Genomic DNA, 10,912 nt, shown 5'->3' on the forward strand with positions numbered 1-10,912 from the left:
GGGCCCGGGGCGGTGGGGCGCGGGGCGGCGGGGGGCCGGGGCGCGGGGGGGCCGGGGCGCCGGGGCGGCGGTGGGCCGGGCCGGGGGGGCGACGTGGGGCCGGGGTGGTGGGGGCGACGGGGCGGCGGGGGCGACGGCGCCGGGCGGCAGTGGCGACGGGGCGGGGGGCCGGTGGGGCGGCGGGGTGGTGGGGCGACCGGGCGGCGGCGAGTGGTGGGGGCAGCGGCGCGCGGCGGGCGGCGACGGCGGCGGTGGGGTGGGAAGTGGTGGCGGGGCTCGGCGAGGAGATAACAGAGTAACGGGCGGGGGGGGGGGGGGGGGGTACGGGCCGTTAGGTAGTGTCCTCTTTGCCGTCCGCCACTCTTTGCCGTCCGCCCTTTTGCCTCTTTGCCGTCTGCTGGGAGACGGCAAAGAGGTGGGCCGTTAAGTATTTTCCAAACGGGCGGGGGGTGGGGGCCACCTCTCTCTTTGCCGTCTGCTAGCGGACGGCAAAGATTCTTTGTCGTCCGCTGGCGGACGGCAAAGAGCTTCTTTGCCGTCTGCCATTTCTTTGCCGTCTGCTTTTGGGTAGCTGATGGCAAACAGCTTCTTTGTCGTCAGCTAGCAGACGGCAAAGAGCTGGCAGATGGCAAATTAGTTGATTCCAGTAGTGAAACCTTTATGTCATCTATGAGTTAGAAAAGGCCCCACTACAGCAGCCCTTAGTGTTTAAATCGTTGACAAGCTCTGTTAGAGCGTTAGGTCAAGAACAACAAGTAATCAAAGCATACAGTCCTAGTATAGCTGGCTGATGCAAACAAGCAATTGAACAGATGTATGAGCAAATCTTACATATCAAGAAAAGAAGCAAAGAAGGAGGCTTAAAGACCATCACTTGACTAACCAGATTTAATGGGCATATAAACATCATGTGCAACGTATGAAATAACATAAACATTGCATATTCCAGATTCTACAATGGAATGCACATGTATTAGGTTATGCCATGTATGATGATGCCTAAATGTACACTATAGCAGGCAGGAGTGATTCATCATTGCACGCACAAGTGAATTGCAGGTTAAGGGCCAGTTCTATTCCGCCTTTTCAGGGCTTATTGTCAAAGTAAGCCATAAAAGATGTAAAAAAAGTCATTTTTGAGTTATGGGCTTGGGCTTAACTAATTTCGCTTTGGAGGGGGGTATTTCGGGTAGAACCTCACTAAAAATTGAACGGAAGGGGAATGTGAAATGACTCTGTTGTCTGCCTATATTACACTCAAAATGCAACTGCCGACGCCCGCGTCACACCTCACCCTCAAGTAAAAACAAACATGCAAGCATTCATTACCCTGCCCGCTTGCATCTTATTCCCCTCCCAACCTCCCAGGCCGTGGCCTTGAGGTGCTGTTGAAGGATGAGCTCATCCAACAAGGTGAGGATCTTCTCTGATTTTTTGCCAAATTTTCATTCTGATCCACTATACGATGAATTTCTATGAGCTGCTTCTGCTGCTGCTATATGATGCATTGCTATGAGTTGCTCCTGCTGCTGCTATATGATGAATTGCTATGAACTGTTGCTGCTATATGATGAATTGCTATGAGCTGCTGCTGCTATATGATGAATTGCTATGAGCTGCTGCTGCTGCTATATGATGAGTTGCTATAAGCTGCTCCTGCTGTTGCTATATGATGAATTGCTATGAGCTGCTCCTGCTGATGCTATATGATGAATTGCTATGAGCTGCTCTTGCTGCTGCTATATGATGAATTGCTATGAGCTGCTTCTGCTGCTGCTATATGATGAATTGCTATGAGCTGCTCCTGCTGCTGCTATATGATGAATTGCTATGAGCTGCTCCTGTTGCTGCTATATGATGTTGCTATGAGCTGCTGCTAGTATATGATGAATTGCACACTGCTGCTGTGTGTGATGAGTTGCTATGAGCTGCTGCTACTGGTATATGATGCTTTCAGGTGGTGCTGCTATATGATAATAACCAGCCACTTGGACCATCGAATTTCAATAAATAATTGTTCTTCATTTAAATGTGGGTCATGTGTTCTTCGTTTAAATTAGGCAATCAGATCTCTATGGAAAACATTGACCAAAGTAGATTGTGCCAAGTAGATGGTATCTTTGTATTTGTATTTTGAGCAAATAGTGATGGTCTGTTTTCCTATCATATTAATTACTGCACCGGGTTCAATTTATGATGTTTGCAAGTCAAATTAATTTTCATATAGGCAGCAAAATGAAAAAAATATAATGCAATCTAGACTTTTCACTGATCAATGAAAAGAACTGGTTGGCTTATTACATGGAGCTTATATTCACAGGTGCTTATTTTCTTAGGATAACTCGTAATAAATGTCCCTAAGAAACTTGGCCAATAGAACTGACATACAAATAACATGTCACGATGATTTCAATGGAGGAGTGACATACCATAGCACACTGTATAGGCTCACCGCTGGCTCTCCTTTTTTTGCGATGTTCCATGAAATTGCCACATACATCTTGTACTTTTTCATCGTGTAACCCTATCTGCAAGTTGACATGGCTAATTTCAGACATCTCCACATGACAATACATTGCATATCCCTTGCGCATATTTAAACCACCAATTAATGATTGTGTGCGTAGCATAAACTAGCCATGACTCTGTGTGCTGGACTAGCATGCAATCTAAGGGAGCCTAATGTAGTGCACTGGAATTCCTACATGCCACCTACGATTTTGTGTAATGTACTGCCTCTGTTCCTAAATATATGTCTATGTAGAGATTCCAGAATGGACCACATACAGATGTATATAGATGCATTTTCGAGTGTAGATTCACTCATTTTGCTCCATATGTAGCCTATAGTGGAATCTCTAGAAAGACTTATATTTAGGAACGTATCATGAATGCCATCTACATATCTAATTTAGCAGCCAGTAGTAGAAATCATGGTCTGCACAAAGGGATTACTGGTCGAAAATCCTAGCAAAGCACGCTGGCAGGCACAGAACAATACAAGAGAGAGAGACGCGCTTACAAGATCATAGCAATGCCTCGGTCCAGGATCTTGGTTGGCCAAGCTGTTTGATCTAGAAGAAACATCGTCCTTGTAGTTTTTGCCAGCTGCATAACAGGTAACAGCGACCTGTTAGTATATTTGAAGTACATCGGGCAGGTGATGCTGGACAGGTTTAAAGGTGACAAGTACCTAGGCCGTGGCGGGTGCTTGGCATCTTGCCAGACGGTGGGAATCAGGTTAGAAACGTCAAGGGTGATGACGCTGCGCTGGCTGTCGGGGTCCGGTAAGGAGATCTAGAACCGTCGAGTAGGGTGTTTGTGGAGCGGCTCCGGTAGGGTGGACTGCGGTGTGGGCGAAGAGGATATGTGGCCGTGGACGAGGGCGTAGGTGAAGCTGCTCCGGTGGTTGGGTTAAGGATGGTGTCCACGATGCGGATCTGCGGCCGTGGACGGGGCATCAGAAGCTGCTCCGGTAGGTTGGATGAGGGTGCGAGGAAGCGGATCTGACGTCGTGGACTAGTGAGTTGGCAAAGCGGCCCCGGTAGGGTTGAAAATAGTATAGGCGAAGCTACACCGGTGAGGTTGACGATGGTGTCGGCGAAGCAGCTCCGGTAGGGTTGAGGAAGGTGTCGGCGAAGAGGATCAGAGGCCGTCGACGGGGGCGTCGGTGGGGTGGCTCCGGGGGGGTGTGGACGAAGCGTCTCCGGTGAGGAGTACGAATGAGCCGCTGTAGATGCGTTGCGGTTGACGAGAGTACCAACAAAACAGATCTGGTGGCGTGGACAAGGCCGGCACTGAATGGGCTATGGTACATTGGTGGATGAGCAGTCTACTTGTTTCTAGGGGAGGTGGGAGGGGTAGATGCGGCCGCAGATGAAGATCCGGCGAGGTGGACGCCGCTGGCAGTGAATGGGCTCTGGTACGCTGGTGGATGAGCAGTCTAGGGTTTCGAGAGGGGAGGGGAGAAAGGCCGATGAAGTACGGACGGCGTGATGTGAGATGCTCTAGTGCTGTGGAGTTCATCGTTTTTACGGGAGGGGGAGAGGAAATGGGGGTGCCGTGTAGTGGGGGGGGGGGAACCGGAAGTAACCGAAGCAGCCCCGACCTATTATGTAGATGAGGGCGGTATTGTAACTGTTGGTCTCCGTGCACCAAGGACAAAAGGGGAATTTCGCATGCTAAAGACTAAGGTGGCGGAAATTTTAGAAGGAGGCGGGAGATTTTGCCGCCCGCGGGATCGTTCGTATCCAGTTTCAACTAATTTTGGACCGTCCTAGCGGGAAGGTCAGGCGAGACTGTGTACACGGGGCACGCGTCAGCAGTTAATAACTGGTGTGAAGTCCACCCCAGAAAAAAAGAAAATAACTCGGGATGATGCGCTGATAACTTGGACGTTCACACGAGCACGGCAATCATACGGGTGTAGTGGCGCGTTCACAATAGAAGGATCAAATGCTCAGCCTATGTATTTCTCGTGTAAATAGATAATTTAGTGCAATTGGTTATTTACTTTAAACATAATGCATTGACGTGTTAGTGTAGAGGCGCACAAAAAGAAATGGATATTGTAGTCCGCTACTTATAAGTGTTACCTCATATGATTACATAGCCTCCATTTCATAAATTGCGTACCCGTTGAATTCATATATGAATATTACATATATTACTTCATAATAGAACCTTAAATCATCCTAGACTAATGATTTTGAATGCAAGAGTAACAATGGTGCATGTACATGATAGCTACATTGGTTGTTTGAAGAAACATCACTGTAACTTTGGCATGCACAACTGAAAAGGTTTATTTAAATAGAAAAAATGTGATATGCGAGTGTCCAATCTTTATAGCGTTGAATCGATATTGTACCTTTGGCCACGATACAAAGTAGATATTGATTTATGTTCAAGCGATGCACATCCACGATTGCTAGCTAGTGTTACGTGAATGAATTGTGCAATCTCTCTCACACGCATCCATATCTCATTTCCCTGTGGGCATCGGAATCACACACGTGCACTTCGTGTATTTCTCTCTTTTTGTCAAGGATAGAATTTGTCTTTCTACCCCGTCCTCCAAGTCTCTCAGACAGAAACACACACGCTCTCTCTGTCGAACACGCCCACCCCTTTAATTCCGCCCACCCACAGCCACTAATGTCTCAAAGTATAATAATGTCTCTCACACATTTGCCTAAGGTTAACTCGAGTTCCGGAACCATATGAATACAATGGGATTCCAGCAGAGCACCTTTTGTTTTGAGATTTCGCTCTCTCTCTCTCCCTCTCTCTCTCACACACACACACACGTGCGCGCGCACCCACATTGTTTCTTGCTTCATTTTTTCCGGCACTTGCATGCACACAATTTTGTTTATCTTCGTGATGCTTTAAGTATGCCTCGCACAAATGCTATCTACCTATCCCTTAATATCGCTAGATATGTGTCACACAAACTCCTTCTCCCTACTAGCAAGATGCCCATGCGTTGCACCGAACATCAAGATGCATTTGTATGAGTAGTTTATCTTGTGGGAGAAAAGGATGAACGAGGGAATTCCTTATTTGCAAATGCGGAGAGGGGTGTGGGTATCTTTTTGCAAAATTGCAACAGTTTCCTTCCTATTCGTCGGATATAAATCGGATGGCATATATTGCAGGATGGCAGGAACACCATCAACACCAACTCTGTTTTTTTATAAGAGTAGGGATATGTAAGTGTTACTGCCCCCCCCCCCCCCCGACACACACACCCACACCCACACAACCACACACACACACTTCCCAACACCAAAGGAGTAGGGTGACACCTCGATCTTGATACTAATCTATCGACTGGCTTCTCTCTCAAACACACACACACACACACACTACCCGACACCGAAGGAGTAGGGCGGCACCTCGATCTTGATAGTAATCTATCTACTCCTCTTTCAAACACACACACGCGCACACACACTACCCGACACCGAAGGATTAGGGTGGCACCTCGATCTTGATAGTAATCTATCTACTCCTCTTTCAAACACACACACACTCGCTAGTTGTGCCTCTGTGCCTACCGCGCACACTCTCGATACGTCTTTCTCTCCCTTCCCCTCCCCCCACCCCAACAATGATAGCAGAAGGGTGACAACTTGATCTGATTGTAATCTGCCAATTGGTTTCTCTCTCGAACATTGTGTCTCTGTGCCTCGCTAAGTAGCCCCCTCGATATGTAGACTTCTCACGCGCGCACAGTTGTAGTGACGATGACGCTGATCCCAGTGTGCCTCATTTTTACCGGCCTCATGTGATAGTTTTCACCCTGTTTTCTGTTAATTAATAAGGCAACCTTTTCTTTGTTACTACTAGTGAATCTGAAATCATTCAGGGCAGACATAAAATATATCACTTCAACCCAATTATCGCAGTAACTTTTTTAAAAGAAACTAGCTAGATGCCCGTGTGTTGCACGGAACATCAAGATGCATTTGTATCAGTAGTTTATCTTGTGAGAGAAAAGGATGAACCAGGGAAGGCCGTATTTGCGAACGTGGAGAGGGGTGTGGGTATATTTTTGCAAAATTGCCATAGTTTTCTTCCTATCCGTTAGATATAAATCCGACGTCCTATATTGCAGGATGGCACGCACAGCATCATCACCAACTCTATTTTCTACTTCCTCCGTTCCTAAATATTTGTCTTTTTAGAGATTTCAACAAGTGACTACATATGGAGCAAAATGAGTGAATCTACACTCTAACTATGTCTACATGCACATCCGTATGTGGTAGTCCATTTGAAATCTGAAAAAAAAACAAATATTTAGGAACGGATGGAGTATAAGAGTAGACATGGAGATATATCTCCAGCATGGTCTACAACAAAAATGTGCTGGACTGGTTTGCGCCGGATGCTCACAACGCGATGACATGAGTTCGAATTCTGTCTTTAACTTTAGATTTTTATATTATATATTACTTATTTAATATATACTTGTTTTGCTACTGTACTGATAGTGGAACCCACAGAGTACTTAGAATACAAGATTAAGGATGGACTTGTTTCTTTTTAACTTCCTGTACGAAGTTGTAGCCACCCTACAAGTCACGTGTACACTGTACATGCAATTAACTTTTTATAGAGGGACAATCATACACGCAATTAACTCAAATGGTTTGGCTGTCACTCTATTATTTCCAGCATAAGAGAATCTCCAACGGCAGCCGGCAAATTTCCTCCCGCTTCCTTCCGCGGAGGACGACATCAAACGCCAGTGGCATACATTTTCACAACTCTAACCAACCAGATGAAATTCGTGCAAACACGGACTGATTTCATATAAGCATGAAGGATTTCGTATAAAAAGCGGGATCTTCATATAAACATGATGGATTTCATTACATTTACATGAACTAAGCGGTGCCAGTCCTGGCTCTCTTGGTATAATTAATACACCCTCCGTCCGGAAATACTTGTTCTAGAAATGGATGTATCTAGACTTATTTTAGTTATAGATACATGATACGTCTCCAACGTATCTATAATTTATGAAGTATTCATGCTATTATATTATCCATCTTAGATGTTTTATATGCATTTATATGCTATTTTTTATGATTTTTGGGACTAACCTATTACCCTAGAGCCCAGTGCCAGTTCCTGTTTTTTTCCTTGTTTTTGAGTTTTACAGAAAAGGAATATCAAACGGAGTCCAATTGACGTGCCAATTTTTGATGATTTTTTATGGACCAAAAGAAGACCCCGGAGTAAAAGAGATGGGCCAGGAGAGTCCCGGGGCGTCCACGAGGGTGGGGGGCGCCCCGCCCCCCAGGCGCGTGGGCCTGCCTCGTGGACGCCTCGGGCACCTCCTTGACGTGAGACCGACGCCAAAAATTCCTATAAATACAGAAACCTCGGAAAATTAACCTAGGTCGGAAGTTCCGCCGCCGCAAGCCTCTGTAGCCACGAGAAATCAATCTAGGCCCTCTCTGGCACCCTACCGGAGGGGGCCATGATCACTGGTGGCCATGGAGGAGTATCCCGGAGAGGCCATCATCGCCATCAAGGCCAAGGACCAGAGGGAGAACCTTTCCCCATCTATGGGGGATGCCATGGAGGAGGAAGCACAAGGGGGAGAACCTCTCCTCCTCTCTCTTGGTGGCACCGGAGTGCCATTGAGAGGGGAATCATCGCGGTGGTGATCGTCGTCATCAACATCACCACCATCACCACCATCCTCACCTCTTTTACGCGGTCCACTCTCCCGCACCCCGCTGTAATCCCTACTTGAACATGGTGCTTTATGCCACATATTATGATCCAATGATGTGTTACCATCCTATGATGTTTTGAGTAGATATCTTTTGTCTTTCGGTTGATTGATGATCTAGATTGGTATGAGTTGTATGTTTTACTTTGATGCTGTCCTATGGTGCCCTCCGTGTCGCGCAAGCATGAGGGATTCCCGCTGTAGGGTGTTGCAATACGTTCATGATTCGCTTATAGTGGGTTGGTGAGTGACTGAAACAGAAACCCGAGTAAGGGGGTTGTTGCGTATGGGAATAAAGAGGACTTGATGCTTTAATGCTATGGTTGGGTTTTACCTTAATGATCTTTAGTAGTTGCGGATGCTTGCTAGAGTTCCAATCATAAGTGCATATGATCCAAGTAGAGAAAGTATGTTAGCTTATGCCTCTCCCTCATATGAAATTGCAATGACGACTACCGGTCTTGTTAACAATTGCCTAGGACAATTCCGCACACCGATCCACCATTATTCCACACTCGCTATTTATAATATTTAGTAATATATTCTAACTTTATGATAACAGAACCTACTTTTATATTTTAGCTCTTCGATACCATGCAAAGTTATCCTCTTCATACCCACAACGTAGTTTTATTTCTCGTTTCTAGTTGGAAGCAAACGTTCGGTGCACGTAGATTCATATCAGTGGCAGACAGGGCTTGAGAGACTATTGATCTTACCTTTATCTCCTTGTGGGTTCGACACTCCATACTTATCACTTCCACCTTTGGAAATTGCTACGATGATTCCCTGCACTTGGGGATTGTCAAGCTCTTGCCGGGGAGCAATAGCGTGGGGTTGATATTCTCGTGTGTGCTTGTTTGCTTTCTTCACTAAGTAGATTTTGTTTTTCCTTTCTGTTTCTGTTTAGTTGTGGGTGAAACATACAAAAAAATAGAAGAATGAAAATACAAAAAAATTACTTGCCTCTCATGCCTAAAAAGTTTTTCAAAAAAGAGAAGTGATTGGAAAGTTTTGCATTGAAGAAGTGATGGTCGACCTTGAGCAGTTGTGTTCATAATCACGGAAACAATGTAGAATTTTTCATGGAAGTTTCTCTGTAAATAATTATCCCCTTGTGTATATCCATTGTATTATAAAAATAATGTGCCAAGCTTTGGTTCTAGGATGATTAGATTGCTTGTTTACTCTGTGCAGAACAAAAACAGAAACTTTGTCTATAGTGCGTGAATTTACATTTTTTTACTGGAAAGTCAAATGGGTCTAATACGTTCTGAACATTAATTCTGTACAAATTTTTCAAATTGTCAAATTTATTTCATAATTTTTGGAGTTACAGAAGTTTGCTAAACTTCCAGATTACTACAGACTGTCCTGTTTTTGACAGATTCTGTTTTTCGCGTGTTGTTTGCTTATTTTGATGAATCTATGGCTAGTATCGGGGGGTATGCACCATAGAGAAGTTGGAATAAAGTAGGTTTAACACCAATATAAATAAAGAATGAGTTCATTACAGTACCTTAAAGTGGTAGTTTCCTTTATTACACTAACGGATCTCACAAAGTTTTTGTTAAAGTTTTGTGTGGATGAAGTGTTCAAAGATTGAGGAGCTATCAATATGAGAAGAATAAGAGAGGCAAGAGTTCAATCTTGGGTATTCCCAAGGCACCCTAAGTAAATATTTCAAGGATACTCAAGCATCTAAGCTTGGGGATGCCCCGGTTGGCATCCCATCTTTCTTCTTCAACAATTATCGGTATACCTCGATTTTTGTTTTGTTCACATGATTTGTGTCCCTTGTGTTTTTCTTTTTTTAAGAACCATGCTAGTATGAGATGTCCCTCCATCAATTTATATAATACTTCATGTGCTTCACTTATATATCTTTTAAGTATGATCTTATAGAATTGCTCTTTGTGCTCCACTTAAATCTTTTGAGTATGGTTTTATAGAATGCTTCATGTGCTTCACTTATAAATTCTGAGCTTGGATATTGGTTAGCATATATTAATTGTAGAATGCTCCATGAACTTCACTTATATCTTTTGGAGTATGAATAATACTATCATCGAAAGCAGGTTTGGAAGAGTGTCTACTTTAGGAACTAGTGATCCCGCTATTCCGAATGAGAAGAATTTTGCTTATGTGGAGAGTAGAAAAATTTCTATGCTTGTAGATCATGAAAATAATGCTTTATGTGATGGCTATATTGTTAAATTAATTCATGATGCTACTGTAAGTTATTATTCGGGAGGAATATATTCTTGTAGGAGTTGCAATAATATCAAGTTTCCTCTCTATGTGCTTAAAGTTTTGAAGTTATACTTGTTTTGCCTTCCTATGCTAGTTGATTCTTGTTCCTATAAATTTTGTGCTCACAAAATCGCTAGGCATAGGAAGTGGGTCAGATTTAAATGTGCTTGTCATATTCTTCATGATGCTTTTTTTATGTTTCAATTTTTATCTTTTATGTGAGCATCATTGAAATCATCATGACTAGCTAAAAGGAATTAAAGAAAAGCGTTTGTTGGGAGACAACCCAATATTTACCCTTACTGTTTTTGTGTGTTTACATGACTAAGATACTGTAGTAATCATGTTTTATAGCTTTTGTTTCAATAAAGTGCCAAGTAAGACCTTTGGGAAGACTTGGGTGAA

The sequence above is a fragment of the Aegilops tauschii genome, chromosome 1 (assembly GCF_002575655.3).
Source record: "Aegilops tauschii subsp. strangulata cultivar AL8/78 chromosome 1, Aet v6.0, whole genome shotgun sequence".
Lineage (NCBI taxonomy): Eukaryota > Viridiplantae > Streptophyta > Magnoliopsida > Poales > Poaceae > Aegilops > Aegilops tauschii.